This window comes from Lepisma saccharinum, chromosome 1 (genome assembly GCF_977018435.1).
Source record: "Lepisma saccharinum chromosome 1, izLepSacc3.1, whole genome shotgun sequence".
Taxonomy (NCBI): domain Eukaryota; kingdom Metazoa; phylum Arthropoda; class Insecta; order Zygentoma; family Lepismatidae; genus Lepisma; species Lepisma saccharinum.
In genome coordinates this window covers 214,660,659-214,681,686 of record NC_139229.1, presented here as the reverse complement: position 1 = coordinate 214,681,686, position 21,028 = coordinate 214,660,659, and the positions used below count along the sequence as shown (strand labels likewise).

At 40.9% G+C, this 21,028-nt stretch overlaps 2 protein-coding genes across 3 annotated transcripts in view; one reads left to right on the top strand and one right to left on the bottom strand.

Moving 5' to 3' along the window:
• Nucleotides 1-18,217, bottom strand: part of jv (javelin) — a 61,160-nt gene extending 42,943 nt beyond the window's left edge. The window contains exon 1 of the mRNA XM_083112054.1: nucleotides 17,867-18,217. The gene's annotated coding sequence lies outside the window, so the exon portion shown is untranslated. The remainder of the gene's footprint in view (nucleotides 1-17,866) is intronic.
• Nucleotides 1-21,028, top strand: part of MCU (mitochondrial calcium uniporter) — an 809,713-nt gene that overhangs the window by 524,720 nt on the left and 263,965 nt on the right. The window lies entirely within an intron of this gene.

Genomic DNA, 21,028 nt, shown 5'->3' with positions numbered 1-21,028 from the left:
TAGCTTCCCGTGGTTGATGCGAGAGTGGCCTCGTAGATATTTGGTTTTCTGCCGGGCGGTCAATTGGTTTTGAGTTCGTTATCCCTTGACTTTTGTGCAACCTTCGGGCGCGGAATGCGACAAAGGGGATTTGATCATTGGAAGGTCGCAGGAAGTTCCCTAACGTTGCCAGTGCCGCGGATACCGTGCGAATTGGAAACGGGATGATTGCGAAACAAAGGCACCGATTCTGAACCTTGAGGGAATGCTGTGCTGCGTTATTGCATATCATTAGCTTTGATGCTCTTAGCAAAGGTTCTTCAGTGCAGAAAATTTTTCCAACTTTGTTGACCCGATCCTTAAAAGCAAAGTCGTAACTTTTAGGTAGCATCCTTTGCACAGCATCAACCTGACAAGGCAATTAGCAAGTCGCCGGCTGAATATCATTTTGTCGTATGTCCATCTGCACTAACTTCAGGAGAGCTGAGTAAAATTTCACTTATGTGTATTTGGAATACACAAGATTTGCACAAGCATATTTATATTGTTGATAATTCACACCACCTGACAACCAGATAGGTCACTTCAGAACGTGACGCGTTAATATGCAGATAAGACAAAACGGTTTTCAGACGGGGAAGTGTATTTCTATTTGGGAGTTGTAATTGATCTTGTCGAAACACCTGGCATGGGTGTTCTTTGTGAGTGTTCCTTAATCAATTTCATCATCTCATAACTCATCCTCATAGTCGCGTTTAGCTAATAGTGGCAGAAAATTAACGCAAATTAACAAATCAAATCTTGTCGAAATAATTGACAAACACAATTATGTATATAACTAGACCTTACTCAGGAATCGAATAAAAAACTCCTTGCTTTGCAGCACGTTACGCTGCACATTTCCGCACAAGACAATGGCTGGCACCTTTTCGAAATTCTGTTCTAAGACAAATGCAGCGATATATTCATCCCTGGTCAGGTTTTCGAACCTGGAACCTTTGCCTTCGTAGCCCGTTGCAATGACCATTCTGCCACAGAATCTGGCTACTTTTCGAATTAAAAATTGCGATGTGGATGCAAGGAAACTTGAATATACGACCTTTTTTTGTGCAACTATAAATTTATACGATGTTTGAAACGAATACAACTCCCTTATTTAATGTTTATTCCTCGAAACTGTCGTTGTGCGCTTTTTTGGTAAGTGAAGATATCCGAATAATGTACTTCGTAGCGTTTGGGTGTTATTAGGTCATCTCGCAGAAATAACTTCCCTCTTGCATCAGTAGTAAAAAGGAAAGCAATGAAGATTTTTAATTAACAGTATAATCATTAAGTGTTTACGGACGAGCTCTCTTTCTCCTGGGAAGAAAAGTTAGCCAATTGCTGATAAACTTACGTGCATAAAGTCACAGTTTAAAGTCAAAATCTTTCATGAGAATGGGGAGGACTTCCACATCATACTACAGAAGACAAACTTGAGTTAATCACGCATGTGACGTGTCGCTTGAGGATTTAAATAGTCGAATGCAGGCTCATACGGCCTGCTTACCGCTACGATGTGAAACGTTGCTGTTGATTGGTTCGTTCCCAAGCGACATGTGTCGCGTATCGCTTGCCACTTCTGTTTTTCAATCTCCTTAACGTGAAATGACGAATAGACGGGATTTGATAATGCAGTCTCAAATTGTTTTGCGCTTTCAATTCGTGTGAAACTTGGCATTTTTCCAAGTTCTTATCTTCATTAATTACATTTGCATCCTCGCTCTTGTGGCAATTTCACTTTTATTATGACCATTAGAAATGAAGTTCTGCAGTATTTCATTTGATGATGCTGCTTGAATCATACCGGGTGAAAGTTGCTGGAGATGTGCGTCATATCAGTGGCTTTCTCGGTAAGCAAAGATAAGGATGTTTGTTTTGTTCGCGATGGATTTGCATACCTTTCTGCACAGAGGAAAAGTTACGCGTAGTTGTACTTCCGGACGAGATTTAGAGAAGTGAACTCGTCGAGTTGAAGCCATTTACAGCAGTTAATTGTTACAAAATTGATAGGACCATTCCTTCTATTTTCGTCTGAAAAGGTAGCAAATGCCCATTGTTTACACGACCAGGCCTATAATTTCGCCAGTTTCTGTCAAAGTTCGCAAGTATTCAGTAAAACGCGGTATCAGAAACCCTTTAATCTTTCTGTTGCCATTATTGCCACTGTTCTTATTAGTTTTGCAAACAACTAGAGGGAACGTCAATTAGGAAGGCGGTTAGGAGAAAGGTTCTGACCAAGCGCGCGAAAATCCAACGAATAGCGCTCGAACCATGTTGCCAATTTTTCACACCTGTACATTGTAAGGGAGGGAAAAGGAGAAATCTCCACAGTTATTGGCCGAACCCTGTGGCCGAGCAGTGTCGGCCTCCGTGGCAGAGTGGTTAGCATAGCGCTACAAAGCCAGGGGTCCCGGGTTCGAATCCCGGCTAGGACTTGGATGTTTGTTGTCCGTAAAATGAGAAAACCGAGAATATAGAGAAAAACTGATATGTACGAATGTTGAGGAAAAGTGTGTGAATGACGGGGGAGACTACCGAATATGGGTATTCCTTTATAAAAAAAATATATAAAAAATAAAAAAAAGTTGTTAGCACATCGCGCTGCGACGCCAAGGGTTCCGGGTTCGAATCCCGCTCGGGCTTGGTTGTTTGTCAATGTCCATCCATCAATTTCATCACTCATCCCCATTTTCGAAAATTAGCCAAGAGGCACAAAACGCGAAGTAAAATAAACTAAATCAATCAATCAATCAAATTAATCCACAGTTATTGGGTCAGTTTGCCTTTTGTGTGTGATGGCAGTCCGGACTTGGTCAGTGAAATGCACAGAATGTAGCAGACAAGAACAGTTCTCGTGTCGTTCGGTTTGGCAACAGCGCATTCGCTCTGCAATAACATGCCAGAATGCTCGACTGACTGCCTATAGGATAAGAGACATAACTGTGTTGCCTTTCCACCGCAACAGCAGGCGACGTGAGTTAATCGGCAACAACGCCAACAGGGTTATTCTTAACGCACTATAGTTGGTGTAACAGGACAAAGCACTGCGAATGCATCCCCCAGGTTTCATATCCTGGATAGGGAATAACTGTTTATTTGTGGTTGTTCTCTCATCCATTTCATGGTTCATCCTCGTCGGTGCTATTAACCTGACAAGGGAAGCAGCCACAGTATACCCCTTCCTCAAACCTGCTTCCCAGGTGAAATGGTTGACGTCAAAGCTGGGGAGTAACATAATACAACCAACACGTACTAAAAAAAATCGTTACTAGCCAGTTTATTTGCTAAAACAAGTTTTATAATTTATAATATAGCGTTTATGTATTATTATCGTATATCTGATAGTGTTGTGTGTGTGTGCGTGTGAAATTTATGTATATATTGTATGACAAAATAACGCGTTATTTGTGGACACAATAACGATAAGGCGTTATTATTTATTTTTAATATACCCCCCCGTCCTCCGTTGAGATTATCACGGAGTCCACTTTATGCTCAGAGAGGCTAATCGGGACTAGAGCTACGGTTCAAAGTTTCTCGGTACTACTCCTTGCTTACAATGCGAAGTCGCTACCTATGTGCATTGGGAGGCCCAATAGTTCTGGACATCAAAGGACGCTTCCTAAGCCATTCAGGCCCTGGGTTCGCATTCTTCATAAGACGTGGAATTTCGTTGTATTGTATCGTTAACGTCGTCTTTATGACTCTTTAGTTAGATGAATAAACACGACATTCTAACATACGAGTACTGTCGCTTAACTGAGTAATAACGTGGAGACGGGTTTTCTGAATCGCTGAACCAATAGACAAACCTAGGTCCACATTTGTAAACAATGCATACTTAAACAGAGCATCACATTTGTTTTTATTTTACCTCGCTTCTTAATAGCGGCGATGAGGATGGATGAAGTTGAACGAAGTTCACCTTATAAACTTCTGTGGTTATATTATGTGTCGGCTACCGAAACAGTTTATTCCACTTTATGAACAGATAGGCTAATCGGGACTGGACCTTCAGTTTAAAGTGGAATTCGAACCATTATGTGCCTTCACTGGGATCGAATCCTGGATCGGTTGATCACAAAATGACAGCGTTACCACTACGCTATCGGGGAGGCCACGTACGTCTGTTTGTTTTCTCATATGCATTTCGTATTGTTAAACCAAACGGAGAAACAAGTAATGTTAGTTTCGCTCGTCGTTCCCTCTGTCGCCACTACAGTTTGAAAACAACAGTATTAATTAAATTAGTTTCTGTGTAATACCGTGCCGTTCCAAGTATTTCTGGATGGTGGAGCATGAAAGTAATCTGTACGGAATGGACATTTTTCGCTTTTAACCCGCAACGGGTCAATGGGTAGGGCGGTCGTGAATTGTGAAATTTCGGTAGAAATGCGGCTAGCATCCCAAAAAGGGAATTTTCCTGTGTGTGGATGAATTATGCACGCAAAATTTCGGGGATGTAATTGTTTTCTTTCCCTACTGCCCTAAAAATTAATAACAACGAGGATGTGGCAGGTCATTGTTGTCATTAGCAAACAGAATTGCTTAATCCGATATGTAAGGGCCAATAGAATGGGTCAACAGTGTTCACAATGATGGGTTTGGCGATAAATGTTTGAATGCGGAATAATTAGTGGAAAATAGTAAGGATGAATAAGAAAGAATTAGTTTAAAATAGGTGAACAAATATGAAATACCATTTATAGTTGAAATAATGGTTGTTTCCTCCCAATACATGGCAGCAGGTATGTGATTAGTAATGTTTAATAACGTATTACATTCCATTGCAATCCCAGAACATTTCCTTTTTTGTTATGATTGATTGACTTATTGATTTGGTTTATTTTACTTCTCTTTTCTATTTTTTCTCTTTTCTGCCATTTTTAGCTAATCACGAACGTGAGGATGAGTGATAATATGTTGAAATTGATGAGTGGACACTCAAAGAATCCCAGGACGGGATTCGAATCCGGTAACTTCGTTAGTGAGTTCGAAAGTTGATCACTTAAATTGAGCAAGCACGTTTTTATTATCAAAAGCTAGTAAAGTATATTATGTGTCATTATAATCATTATACCCACTATATGGTACAGGCCGGAACGCAGGTGAGTGTTTTCGTTCTAACATTCAACTAAACTTTACATATAAAGGTACGAACTTTTTTAAAAAAGAGTATCCTGCAATACAAATAATTCGGTTCATCCTCCCCCTTTCTCCACTTCAGTTTTGAAAATCCCGGATACGTTAAAAAGAACAAAAAGAAGTTTTTAAATATGCGGCTACAAAGATAGACCCGTGCATTCTGATTTGCAACGCGGGCAAGCCGTCTGCTGTCGCTACTATCTGCAACACATGTTCAATTCAAAAATCGGTTGCGCACAAACAACTTCGTTATTGAACAGGAGATACAGGTAATATCCTGGACTAATTTTATGAAATTTAATAGAATAGTGGAAACCTGATTTACATAACGAATTAAATATTCATCAGGAATATGGGCCTGCGGTTCTGATATTATTTGAATGCTCTCATTTGTATAGTATTATTTCGCCAAGCACTGCTGATTTTTAAGCATAGAATACACATTGAATTCATCACTGGATTGCATCCATTCCCCTAAACATGCTACCTCCATCTTTGTCAAAATCTTTATGACGAATAACATTTTTGTTATTCTGTGTTGTTTTTCCGCCTGTAGGAAAATCGCGACAATAAGGATGTTATGGTGATTTAGATTAAATTGACGAACCTCCCTGATGGCGTATTAGTAACGTCGTCGTCTTGTTCCGGATGGAGGCACAGTGGTTCGGATCCCACTTTAAACTGTAGGTCCAGTCCCAGTTAGCGTATCGGTGCATAAAGTGGACTTAAAACAACAATTCAATAGATGAAATTGATGAACGCAAAAGAACGGCAGGCCCGGAACTCAAACCCTGAACCTTCGGAGGCGAGATAGACAACCCAACGTGCTTGGCCATTGAGGCAGCACAAGTATATTGTTATTGCTGCTTCTCAGATATCATAGCTTCTTCCCATTGAATTGAAATTACAAATGTGCAACCTTTATCAGAAAAGTTCCAGGACTGATTTTTTTATTCTTTACCTATGATATTGAAACACAAGAAATGGGTGTTATTCAGTTACCTGTATGTGTTCTGAATAAACATATCCTTGGAAGTGTTTCCATGTAAACTCAGTAGTGGCAGGGCTGTGCTTTGCAGCCTACATTTAATTGGAAGTTACTAGAGTGACGTGATGGACGTGGATTCTGAGCAGAGAGTTAACATTAAGTTCTCTGTTAAGTTAGGAAAACCTCTAGTGAAATATGGAATATGATACAGCAAATATATGTGACAAATTACTATCGAGAAGCCGTGTCTTTGATTGGCACAAAAGGTTTTGGGAGGGCTGAGATTCAGTGCAAGAAGATCCAAAGACAATGTTGATCAAATTTTTTTATGCTAAAGGTTTGATGCACCATGAATATCTGCCTGAAGGACAAACGATAAATCAAAACTTTTATATTGACGAGCTGAAACGTTTTTGTCAAGTAATTTGGTGGTGCCGTCCTGATTTGTCGGCATCTTGGCAGTGGTTCTTATTGCACGACAATGTAAGGCCCCATATTGCTTTATCAGTCCAGGAAAATCTGGCCAAGCATCGTATCCCTGCTCTACCACATCCCCCATATTCACCAGAACTATCGCCGTGTGATATTTTTTTGTTTCCCCCATGTGAAAAACCGCTGAAAGGGAAGTGTCATGAAGATATTGTAGCAATCCAAACAGTTTTGCGACAGATGTGCTGAGAAGCATCCCGGATGAAGCTTTCTCTGCTTGCTTCCATGACCTACAGAAACGGTGGCAGCTGTGCATAGGTAGCCGTGGGGACTATTTTGACAAGACGTAGGACCATTAGTCCGTAAGTTGAATACATTATTTTTTTACGAGCTCAGTCCTGGAACTTTTCTGACAAAGGTTGTATGTAGTACATAAATGTTGCTATATTATGTCAGCAACTATTGCATATCGCTCATAAACCATAGCCAATTTTAAATTTTCATTGTCATTTTCGAATTCAGCAGCTCAAAATCTATAAGAATTGGCTGTTTTCATTTCAGGGGCAAAAGTTTCATTTAAATTTTTGTTGCCTAGTGTTTGTTATTGGTGGTAATTCAAAATCGATGTTGCTTTGTGGCAAACCTTTTCCGCCTTCCGGCTGAGGCAGAAGAAACCACGCTCGTTCGAAGCAAATAAGGAAAGCAGTTTCTGTGTACTTCTGCCGTGGGAATGTGGAATCAGTTGTAAATCTTGGGGATTCACCACGCCACAAAGTAGGGCATTGTCTTCTCCCGGTCGCATAACGCGTATGCTTCACCAGCCTCAGCACGAAGAGGTTCTGCGTTTTTTGTGCGTGTGCTGTAAGAACGCATAGGTCACACACGCTCAGAGGCGTGCGTGCTCTTTTCTCTGTCCTTCTTTCTTGTGTAACAATGTGCCTCGATGTACGCCGCTTGCGAAACATATTGGAAGCGTGAATGGCTGCGACAGAAAATGTAATTTTAGGAATGTTTCGGAACATGGTGCAAAATTTCACTAATTGTCTGGTTTGGCATTATGGCTCGCGTTATATTAACCTCTGTCAGCGACGTGTTTAAGGACGGAAATTGGACTTGAGCCCCCCACCTCCCCGTTCGACATGTCCTCACACCTTTTTTCCGCCAAAAGAATTAAGTTTCATACCACTTCTTTAAGATATTCACCATTTTATATTAAATACTGTAGAAATCTATTGTGCTCATATTTTTTCTTATTTGGCTGACACAAATGAACGTGTCTTTGTCAAGAGTAATAATAGAATGAAAAGTGTATCCCTTGATAACTACCCATCCATTGTGAATGATCTAAGATAAAACTTCAATGTTTGCTAATTCCATGTGTGCAGACCGCAAATTGACCAAATAAATTGCTTGTGAATTTACATATAATACTTTGAAACACCTTTGATGGCTGGAGATTAGCAAACACACAACTGTGATACTCAAAATTATGAGTCCACGAATAACTACATAATGTAAAGACTATATTTTGTTGATTCTACCTGGAGAGAGTGCAGAGAAAATTGACTCCAAAACTTTCATTCCAGATTATCTCTGCAATGAATCAGTAGAACCGCTAAAAATGGCTTCATTGTATCATCTTCGTCATATTTCGCCCAATCACAAAAAAACGCTAATACATCAAGACCATTTGGCGTAGCTTCATCTTCACCGCTTCCCGGATATTCCGAAGATGGCAGCCCTGACCAGTAAGTTATAAGCGAATGGTGATTATGAAGTCAATGAAAAATCATCCAGAAACATCATAAACTACAAACCTTTCTAACGTAAATTGTTTTGTAACATTTACTGACAAGAGTCAGCTCAGGTTTATAAATTAGCACGCAATCATTTGAAAGGCAAAATAAAGCTTCATTGTGGTTTGTTAATTGTTTTCGTAAACCTTACTGTATGTAGAGGAGCGCCAAGGTTTACTATACCCACGAGGGGTTGCGCCTTTGAGGCAGATCCATGTGACACGCAAACCAAACAAATCCCTTTTTGACATTGTGGACTCGTGTAAACTACAGGGAATCACAATTGTCAACATTTGGAATGCTCAAGCCGCGGGTATTATCCGAAATGAGACTGCTGGATGGTGAATCTACTGAGGTATGAATAATTGCTTCTGGGTACTTGCATCGTGCATTTTACCCGTATCATCATTCATGAATTCTTACTTTTCTTTTTAGTCACGAGTTTAGCTCAGCGGTGTAATTCCCGCCACTTAGTAAGTCAGTTGGTCACTAATGGTTAAAATAGCCATTTTCGACGAAAACACACTATGTATTTGATGTCTACATGGTGACCATACGTGACTGGTTGGATGACCTTTCCCGGACGATGGGTTGGGAGCAGGGGCCGGCCCTTTGAAATGCGCACAATGATCGCCTTATTCCAACCCCATGGACTGTGCCGCAAGAGGATTTTTGAAATCTGAGGTGCATACTGTGAAAATCCTGGATCTGGATTATTTCAGTGAAAGAACAACCACTGCAACAGCTGCTCTGCATACTCACACGTTGAAGAGGATTCAAGATTCAAGGAAAAGTTTGAGGAAGTGGGTTAAGACTAGTGGCGGAAAATGTGCTGTTCTACGGTTCACTCATCGGTTTCGTACTTTATGGTCACCTTTACAAGAATCCAATGAGGTTTAAAGGAAGAAACCCAACGAAAGGGGCTTGATTTCCCTATAATGATGCATTTTACTATTTTTTTGAGCCGTTGTTCTGCTTGACTTGATTGTAAAAGTGCACGACGTTAAAGAACGAAGAAGAAATTTCTGGAATGGTACCTTTATTCCCACATCCAACAGCCGGAAGCATTGAATAAAAGGTTGCAACAAATTAGCCTTGGCCAACAAAAGTAATTATATCTCTCCCTTCTGGATAATAAATATAATGTTCTGTATCACTTCTTTCTTTTTAATCTCTATATATAAAAAAATGTATGTACATAGTATATGTGTGTGTGTGTGTGTGTGTTTGTTTGTACCAGCATAACTCTCGAACACCTGGAGCGATTTCAACCAAACTTGGTAAACATATCACTTGCAATCTGTAAAGAAATACTGTGGGGATAAGACACCCCTGGCACCCTTAGGGGGGGGGTGGGAAGGGGTGACATGCAAAAATAATAAAAAACGACCGATATTAGTGTGGAATCCATAGTTTTAGGGGTCGCTAAGATGAATAGTGACTCCTAATACCGTTCCACTTAAAGTTCACCACTTATCGGAATGAGGAGAGAGAGGGGGTGAAAATGAAAATGTCAAAAATGACCAAGATTAGTGTCGAATCCATAGTTTTTGGAGTCGCTAAGCTAATTGGTGACATTTACGATGACCAAACTTGGTATACATATGACTTACAATCTGGAAAGAAATACTGTGGGGGTAAGACACCCCTGGCGCCCCTAGGGATGCGGGTGGGAAGGGGTGACATGTAAAAATAATCGAAAACGACCGATTTTAGTGTGGAATCCATAGTTTTCGGGGTTGCTAAGATGAATAGTGACTCTCCCAATGCCGTTCAACTCCAAGAGACCCCTGGCACTCCTAGGGGTGGGGGTGGGAATGGGGTGACATGTAAAAAGTAATTGAAAACGACCGATATTACTTATACACCCATACCTCACATGCATAAGTAGCATGTCTTAACAAATGATCTGAGAAGTTTAATTTTAGAACTTCTAAATATCAATTTACTTCCAGTTTAGTTCAATAACAGCTTGCGGCGGGAACTAACGTTCTTAAAGTGTATGCAGCAGTAAAACAGAATGAGTTCAGGGTGGAGAATTGGATTGTGTACGAGTAGTGCTCAAGTTATACGATTTTTAAGGTATTGTTATAGCCATACATTGTATTTCAATAACAGAGCCGTTCATTCTTTCCAGTGAGGATAGTTTCAGAAAAACCTTTATAATGTAGCTATACACATCCTAGTTCCACGTGCCTCCCCGCAAAGCACGAACGTGGACGTTCGATTTGACAAACCTGCAGTATCACTATAGGAGATGCAGCTTGTGTTATGGAACGAACATTTTTTTACGTCTTTCGCTGTTCAATCTCTTCATAGCTGACAGATTGCCTGGAAATATCTGTAAGCCACCTCACGAAGCAACGGATGCGACATCCAATCTCTTCTTTGGATATAAAACTTGCATCCTCGGCACAAACGCCAGAGAAATGGAATTTCGGTAAGAGTAATTCGTTCCCTGAAATTCCGAATTCAAAAGCCCGCACTGAAATTAGGACAAAACTTACGCGAGCGGACTGCCGCAGTCTCGTGAATGGAGACAATGGAAGTCAGATAGCGTCCACTGTGCAGCCAAGAATGGGAGGCCAAGATAAGTGCCACAAGATAAGACATCAAATATCGAGTCAATGAAGTGCCTCCATTCTTCTCCACTTGGCCCAACAATTGCTTCTGAGAATGTAGCGCACAGCATTTCTGCAGGGACGGGCCGAGGGATTTTAGGAGAGGAGATATCTTGTTTGTTGTTAGTGTTATATTTTACATATTTCCTTGTTTGTTTGTTAACATGAGTATTCAAACACAGACCCGTGGGTGTGTTTGTTTTAAGCCTGATCAAAATGTTATGCTTTCCGCCACCACTCAAAGCACCACAATCTATGGCACCACTTCAGATGTGATGTTATTTTTCCATCTGTTTTCCTTGATGGTACAAAACTTTGGTTAAACTTTCATTAAAAACACGCGCAGTTTCTCCAACTCAAAAACAGCAATGCAGGCTATTTTAAAAGTTACTAGATAATGTTGTAGGCAGTAAATAAACAATTCAACACGTACCATTCGGAACAAATGCTCTTTGGAAACTTGTCAAATACAACCTTATGCATCTTTACAAGAAATATCTCAATATTTGAAGTATGGTAGTTGATTGATACAAATAAACGGTAAGTTACCTAAAATTGTTAAGAAATTTATATTTGGCTCTGTGTTTTTCGTCATAACACGGTGAACATTGAAAACCTTTATTAAAAAGCTAGTTATTTGGAATTCAGGCAACATTTGTGTGGCAACCACTGTATGGGAGTTGACATCCTGTTTCTCCTTTTGCGTGCAAAAAAGTATTGGGCGTGGCTATATGTAAACCATACATGCATATACATATGTATGTGTCTGTGTTCGTCACCGATGTGTTAATTCTGTTTGTATTGTCCCTCGTGGAAAACTTTGTGAATTTTGTAGGTCGTTGCCCCCTGGAAGGAGAATCATCTCCCCCGTGGCGTGAGGTCGGCTCATGCAATGTTTTCCCTCGGGGCTCCTGGATTTTATGTTAATCTGGTTTTGTTGTTGTTTTCATTCACGGCGTGCACATGTTGTTCGAAACCAGGAATCGCACGAACATCACAAAGCACAATGTTGATCTAACGCCAACAGAATTGCATGGCGCAACCTTTTATTTATATTTGGAGGGGGGGCATGTGCATGACCCAACTGTTTGAACTACTTAATGGGCAACTTTGCTGTAGTGTGTGTTACAAAAAAAAAGACGCCCGCAATATACATTTCTTGTCTGCATATTTGTTCTTGAATGTTAATTGACTTAAATGCATTTGTTGTGTATGCATGGTAGTTGTTTTTCCCCAAGAGGTAGAAAGATATTTTTTAAAAAAGAATCCATGAACAGTTTCTTTCGATGGTTTGCTGAGACAGGTTTTGCTGTTTTGTCACCTAAAACTCCTGGCTTCTATTATATCGAGAAAGAATCTGGTGCGGAGTACACCCAGCTTCCACCAAACTCCAAAACTAAATGCTAAGAGCTATAAACGTGGCCCTTCTAACCTAACAATTCCTAACTTGGCATTTTTCTTAGGTCTAATAATGCATGTGTGGTTAGGTTAGTAGGGCAAGGTTTAGAGCTCTTAACATTTATTGTGGTGGAAGCTGGGTGTACTCCGCATCAGACTCTTCGAGAAAAGTTATTTGCAGTGCAACAGTCCCTGTGCATGGCATCCGTTCCACTTTGTATGCTACCACGTGTTTTTATACCCAGAGCCATAGGCGTGCGCAGACCCTCTGATTACAGGGGTGGAGGGCAAAAGTTCAGTCTGAAACGAAAAACCTAATTTGATCTCGCCGTTTTATTGTATTGTCGGGAACCACACAGGGGCGTATATAGAGTGCGTTCGGGCCGCCAAAAGTAACTGTATTAGAAGAAATCAAACTTCCGTGACACCAATGATCCTTGCCCCCTCCTTTATTTCCCCTCTGTGGATATAAACATGAATTCGCACAGCAGATTGAAAACTACACATAATTTATTCATTTCCAACAGTGACGGGTTCGATACCATGTGGAGGCACATAGTTGTTCGGATCCCACTTTAAACTGGAGGCCCAGTCCCAATTAGCTTTACTGTGCATACAGTGGACTTAAAACACCAAATCAACCAACCAACAGTGACGGCGATTAGGGGGGCAGTTGCCCCCACATTTTTTGCCACTTTTTGCTCCCGCACTATGGCCTCTCAATGCTAAGCCTTGTCTACAAAGAAAAAGTAAACTGTCCTTGCCCCTTCCCCACTTGTCTCAACCAATTGCCGCTGCTGATTTCCAATGTGTTGGCAATTTATTCTGTAAACCCATAGAGGTAACACAACTAACAAATAAAGTGTGTGAGAGGGTTAATAAGAAATTTGCTAGAGAACGAAGTTGGATAGTTCAATTTCATACGAAATAATGCACTTTCCTCTTCCCTCCGTAGCTGCTTGGAACTTTCATAGGCTTCGAAATACTTAGTTTTTTAAAGAGTGTAATATTTTTTAATAACGGTGATAAGATTCCTCTGAACTAAATTTGTAGGTGAGAGTATTAGGGGGCAACTGCCCCCTCTTCCCCCACCCCGTGCGCACGCCTATGCCGATAGCGTAAGGTACAAGAGCTTAATCTTGGCAGACACTGATACCAGGCATGTAATGATAAAGTAGCTATTGGATGCCGAAAGGCTTGTTCTTTATTTCGCAGTGGCCCAAGAGGAGTCTGTATTTTTGCCTCACAACATACTTTCTGCAGTAACACGAACGTATAACAGGGTGTCGACCAGTCTGTAAAACCTGGAAATCCTAGAAAAGTCAGGGAATTTACTTTTTCTGGAAAAGTCATGGAAATGTCAGGGAAATTTACTGTGTTTCTGGAAAGAACAATATTTTTGTGGAAGTGCACTAAGAATAAGTTTTTGAAGATAGAATAAAAGGACAAGCAAGAAATTTTAAATTTCTTGTGGACAAACTATACTACAGTTTGATATACTGTATATTGCAGGCAGTCATAGTAGATATGGCATATTAAATGCTCTAGGAAATGGGGTCATGTTTAGAACTATTTTCAAATACAATTCTACAAATTCCAATTTTTTGTTTGGTATATATTAGGATTAATATATATATATTACTAAAATTTTGCTTGTACATTTGTTTAGATTTATTTCATCCATATGTCACATGTTTGCATTTACATGCTACAATTGTTATGATTTATTTTTTTAAAAAAATTATTCTTTATCATTGTGGCAAGTATTACATAAAAGTTCACCCCTTATCCAACAGTCATTTTCTGTTCAGTTTTCCTTCCCGCTGTTACTTTTAACTTCGTTTATTATGTTTGTAAGCGTGTGTGTAGCTAAAATGTAATGTCCTTCTTACACAATTGTGTAAATACAGGGTTTCTATAAATTAGTTATACAAAAGTAACCGTTAATTGTGAAGAAAGTGTATGTGTAACAGAAATCGTTTATACATCAATGAATACAGCATATCTTCAAGTTTATTGTCGCACGTCATTTGCTTCCAGTTGTTAGTTTCAGACGCCGCCACTGGAGGCGTGAGCGTTTGTTTATCTTCTCTAGTATTGCGCCAGTCATCATGGACCGTCAGAGGGATATCATACCTGGACATGCTTGAGAATTATCTAATGCCACAATTGCGTGAAGATATAGGTGCTGATTTCATTTTCCTCCGCATATTCATCAAGAAGTAACCGCCTACCTCAATCGTGAAGTACCGTCTTGGATTGGTCGTGGTCGTGGTGGAACGATTCTTTGGCCACTTCGTTCGCCTGATTTGTCCCCTTGGAGTTCTCTATCTGGGGGTTACATTAAAGAACGTGTGTTTGTTCCCCATCTTCCCAGCAACGTCGACGAGTTGCGGGTCCGGATAACGCAGGCAGCTGCGACCATCGATGCAGACATGCTTCAAAGGGTTTGGCAGGAAATCGAATACCGCTGGGACATTTGCCGTGTGATGAATGGATCACATATTGAACACTTGTAGAGAAAACTTGAAGATATGCTGTATTCATTGATGTATAAACGATTTCTGTTACACATACACTTTCTTCACAATTAACGGTTACTTTTGTATAACTAATTTATAGAAACCCTGTACATGAATTGGCCGAAACCCTGTATATGAATTGCCCTGCCCTTAACTTGGGTCTGGAAAATTTTGGTTCTTGGTCTGGTAAAGCCTGGAAAGTCAGGGAGTTTTGTTTGTACAAAATTGTAGACGCCGTGTTTAAAGACAACTGCGATTAAATCTACATTTCTAATTACTCAAAATGAAAATAAATAAACTGTTAAACAAGTGGCATGTTCTTAATTACTTCGTCCTCTCCGGAATCCTCTTCCCTGGAGAGGAGATGTAATATCTGGAAGCGTGGCTGCAGATAAGACTCCTTTTACGTACCAGTACACATTGAGGTTAATGGCGGTCTGTTCTACATTGTTATCGAACTCGTAACCCTTTAGTCAAGAGCGTTGGAATAGGCGTGTACCTCCGCGTGCATAACAGTTGGTGGGTGGGTGAGGTTTTCGTGCTGCCAAGAAGTCTGGTCAGAATCAGTGAACCCTGAGAACGAGAATGTTGACCAGAAATCGAACCAGGGTCTCCATCAAAGCTACAGACGTAAACACTATGCTGTTACTAAAACTTCTATTTGAATTCTACTTGTACTACTTTTTATTTCTATAGAAGTCGACAATACATAGGTTATTACAAAGTGTGGACAGCAATTACCAAACGGATAGATTCAGTTTAATTGTAAATAAATATGTGTTTAAACGACACAGAGAGTGGTCCCAAGATGTTCACACCACATTTTGGTCAACGTATAACCTCAGTAATGTTTAAGTAACACACAAATCGTTGCAATCAACACTACAGATACTGAAACGAACAAAATGTGGTGTGAACATCTTGGGACCACCCTCTGTGTCGATTTTACACATCTTTTTCAGTGTGCGTAATACGGATACTTAATTTTCTCGGTTCTTTTGGGAAGTATTTTAATGCTTGCATCGCCGCGAAACTATCACATTTTTCTACAATTATGTAGCATTGAATTCATTCGAAGATGCAGTTCAATGAGAGGAACTCTGAATTCTAATTAGACAGAATTTACAAGACATAGTGGTTCGGATCCCACTTTAAACTGTAGGTCCAGTCCCGATTAGCCTTACTGTGCATAAAGTGGACTTAAAACACCAAATCAATCAATCAATCAGAATTTAGAAGATCAGTGTGTTCTTCAAAACAATACATTTTCGAAAACATCATTGCTGAATTGGCATAAGATCCAGCAGAGACCTAACCTTGTAATCAAGGTGTCCCGGGTCTGATACCCGGTGGAGTCACTGGTACAGTGGTTCATATTCCACTTTAAATTGTAGGTCCAGTCCCGATTAGCATTTCTGTACATAAAGTGAACTTATAACAACAATTCAATTCCAGAAGAAACTTGATACGTCTGAATGGCGTGGTGGAAGTTAACTTTTTTATTATTATTAATTGAACCAAGGATCCGTGGGTTAGCAAAAAGCAATTTCAATCACTATTCCGGATTGCTGGATGATCTTGTAACTCCATGTACATTTGCAAAGGTGTACATCTTACCGTGAAGGCATATGAGGGATGCGGAGCTAGGGCTGAAACATTCGTGTATCGGCTATTGTGGAGGTGATATGATCACTACCCTGCTCTGGACACCTTCAGCCCCAGGTACCCATTTATTAGAAATTGATTGAACTCCTGGGAAACATCGTTGGAAAAATTGCTGCCCGCTCCAGGAATTGAACCGGGATCACCCAAGGAACAGTCAGACGCCATATCGACTGGACCACCGCGACTGTTCCATATACGCGCATCCTGATATTATTCGGTAACGATTTGAAGACAGCGAACACAGAATCATCTTTGAAGAGACGTTGGGCTCACAATGACTGTTGTCAAGCTGCGTGAGTGCTATCTAATGTCGGTGTTATGATTGTTGTTAATAGTCTAAGTGCTGACCAACCTAAACATTGATAAAGAAAAATTAGCAGTTTAAGTTGCAGAAGTGTCGGGAAAATGTCCTTTCAGAGTAGTTAGCATGACGCAATGTGAAGCTAGTATGAAGCAGGCGTTCTATGATGCTTCTTTCTTCAAATCATTGAATTCCCTATTCACCCACACCGGCGTGATTAACCTAGAGAGGTGGAAGAGCGCCGTAAAATTTTCAAAATTACAAAACGTGATCAAGGAAAGCTGCAGACGCACACGCTTTTTTCATGTGCCATAGACCAGATTTGTTAAAGGTCCAGGAATTGTAAATTAATTCAATTCCGGTCCGAGAGAGAAAATCAGTAAGGGTAAATTGGTTCTGGACCGTAAATAACCTTTTTATCTTTAAAGTATTTCAATTCTGTTCCGGAACCTTTTTTTTCCGGATCAACTTAAATACGGTCCAAGGTCGGAATTGATATGCAACAATATACAACTTGAACCGAATTTATATTGTGCAAGAGAAAAGGTTCCGGTCCTGTTATTGAACCCAATAGAACCCATTAGAATTTGAGTTCCTGAAAATTTAACAACCCTGCTATGGACAACCACGAGACTGTAATGGACCGGAATTCAGCCGTTTTCCGTGACGGGGTGGTTAGCCGTTACGAAGCCAGAGGTACCACGTTCGAATCCTGAATAAGGCATGGATGTAGTATTTTTGTTTGTCCCGTTGTCCATTTCATCAGTTCGTCGTCGTCAGGCAATGTAAAACAATCGACATTGAAGAAAAGAGGATAGGATTATGATTTTGTTTGTGATTGAATGACATACCGGAATGGGAGAATAAATGGATTTTCGGGAATGGACACCGAAGAAACGTTTGGAGAAGAATATATACATCCAAAAAAATATATCGCCAACAACATGTGAAGAAAAGTTTGTCTCGACCAATTAACTTACCATGGTTATTTCCATAAATGTGATCCTTTCGTTTATAAGCCAACTTCACTTGTGCTGGAAGTCCACAGCTTCTCCGACTCGAAAACGAACAACAATGTATAACACTAGCGATCACACCACCATCACAAACTTCTGCACACGGTTTCACACACGAGAACCGGAAGACCCACGCACCATTGTTCGGTCCCCGTATCTTGGAAGCGGTCACTCTGTTAGCAGGTTAGGAATCACCATCCGAGGGTTTCCCTCTCCGCTGATTCATGCGTCATTTCCTTCGTGCTGGATCGTCTCGAGGAGGAACGGTAAGAGAGGGGAACGCCGCCTCGATGCTTTTGGTCTACTGGTGGCGCGGGCTCGCTGAAGGTTTTGCTACCTCATCCGTGCTCTGGGGACACTACTTAGGAGCAGTGTTGCTAACTCTGAGGACGCAATTTCCCTTCACAGGTTAAAATTTTCCCTCCACCATAAAGCACGTGGAACAAATAGAGATACACCCACGTGAAGTCATCCCGGTCATTTGTGGAGGTGATCAACACCACTCTCCGACCGCTCAGCGCCCATTTACTAGAGGCTGGCTGAACCCCCGAGTCGATCCATACAGGGGCGTAGCTGGAAAAATTCCCACCGGAAAGCAAACCGTGGCAGACTTGACTACCTGCTTAAACTTTGGTCCGTAAATTAAATTAAATTGAAATTAGGAAGTGAGTGTTGCACTGTCCTGTTGAGCAAAGGAGCCTTAACTCCATTGCAAATAATCATGAGAAATCAATCTATGTTGCACCTTTGGCTGTACCTTTAAACCAAAACGTAACCCTATGATTGATTTAGGTCTCCCAAAATTTATTCAAGTGTCAAACCAAGAGCAAAACTAATTTTGCTCATTTTCTCGCAATTATCTGAAATGCAGTTAGGCTGTTTGGCTTAGCATGGCAATATAGTGGTTATGGTTGTCGCATTTGCGGTAACTCAGTCGTTAAAGCGTCTGACTACCATGCGACAGACTCGGGTTCGATCCCCGGCGGGGGAGAAGCGGGATTTTTCCACCTGTTCAAGCGGCTCCGGCGCCCACCCAGCGTCGTATAAAATGGGGTACCTGGAGGAGACTCGGGGGGGGGGGGTGGTAAAGGCGGCCAGAGACATTGGTTTGATTTGAGTTGGTGTTTTAAGTCCACTTTATGCACAGTAAGGCTAATCAGGACTGGACCTACAGTTTAAAGTGCGATCCGAACCACTTGTGCCTCCACCGGGGATCGAACCCGGGACCCCTTGATTACAAGGCAATGACGCTACCACTGCGCCATGGGGGAGGCCCACGGCCAGAGACATGGTGCTGATCACATCACCCCCATCTTCGACAGTGATCAAGAAAGTGTGGCGCCCTAACCCAACACTCCCTTTACGCCTTCATGGCATGGTGCATAGCACAGGGGAGCATTTTACATTTTTTATGGTTGGCGCATTTAAATCATACGGTCACGCGATATAAGTCTCACGTAAAACTGTTGCTTGACTTAAAACAAATGTCACCAAAGGTTTCTTTTTTCACATGTTAATAGGCATGAAAATAGACATTCAACAAAACAATAGTGTCTATTGTGTTCATGCTATTGCAAACGCATGTCTGGTGAAGCACACACTACAATGCCATTGTGTTTTTTTATTGGGGGTCTATTATTTTAAACAATTTATAGGATCAAATCACATAACCGCGATTACCCAACCAAAAAGTACTTATGTCACTGAACTATTGAACATACATGTATACAGAACATTGGGTATGTAGGAAGAACCGCAGGATTTCTTTTATATGAAACAATTGCGCATAGTATTTTCTTCCATAGTGAGGTAACAATGCACAACAGTAAAGTTGTTCGCTGCACACACTAGTTATAACTTTTATTTTAATTTAGTAAAAAAAAACAGGCATATGGAAAGTGCCAACAATATATTCGAAGCCTAAAACGGTAAGTCATATTTGCTGCAATCGTAGTTAATAACACCATATTAAAAACAATAGCAAAATAAATTGTTTTCAATCACCGGGGAAATTTTTGTTTATATGGCACCACTGCTTCACTGCCTCCGCTGCAACCGCTCTGGATGGCTCACTCAGCCGGCCGTGACGCTGAGTGTCACGTGACGTTTGAACATCGCTACTCGTTACCTCCCCTTCCCCTTTTTACCTCATGTACTCGCACGAATTTTGTCCGATGTAAAACACTCGGGTGGGAAAAATGCAATGTTCCAGAGCGAATTAAACAGCGGCGAAGACAAAACCGCTTCGGAACAGCTTTCTCGTTTTCTCATTTTTTTCCTCAGTTTCTGTCGAATCGAACCTCATGACCATTTGTTACGTCACAAAATAGACTGCAATAAACCCAGGATGTACAGAGGAAGGCATACTCGTGTTCGCAAGGTCATTGCGTTCTGGAACCTAAGGGAAGGATAAGCGTTCAAGGGCAGTAAAGGCTGCTTATCGCTTGCGAGTCCAGTGTAAATGATAATAGCCCATTGTTGTTCTTTCCCTCAGTTCTGTTTTCCGGTTTCCCATCCAGGACTTGAAGTTCCAAATATAATTCTGTCGACTGATAAGGACCTTGTCTTAACCCTAGCTTACCCGTGCAATACGAAAAACATAATTACCAGTGGACTTCACAGGCTCCACACTTTTCTTTATCTTAATAAAAATTCAAGAAACCATTTTGCTATTGAATCACTGCTTCCCTAGTTGATTATACATGTATGTGCAGTTATTTATTGATTATAATAAATACAAAAATTACAATCATTAATAAAAAATAATAACCAATTATTGTATGAGTGTCGCACACATTTTTACAGTTCACTAGAACTCACAAAAGGCTCCCGCGTAGCCAAGTGGTTAGCGCTCTCGTCTTTGGTGCGAGCGGTCCCGGATTCGATTCCCGATGGGTGTCCCCAAAACTTCGGCGTTGACCCAGCGTCGTGAGGACAATTGGGAAGCTACTTCAAGAAGTAGCGGGCTCCGGTCAAGAAAACCAGAAAATAGTGGCGATGGGATCCGATGCGCTGACCACGTGTTACGCAATGAAAAGCCGCTCTGTAGGCCCTGGCCATTCAAGGGATGTTGCGCCACGGAGTTTAAAGAGTTTGAAACTCACGAAAAGCATAATAATTTTTCAT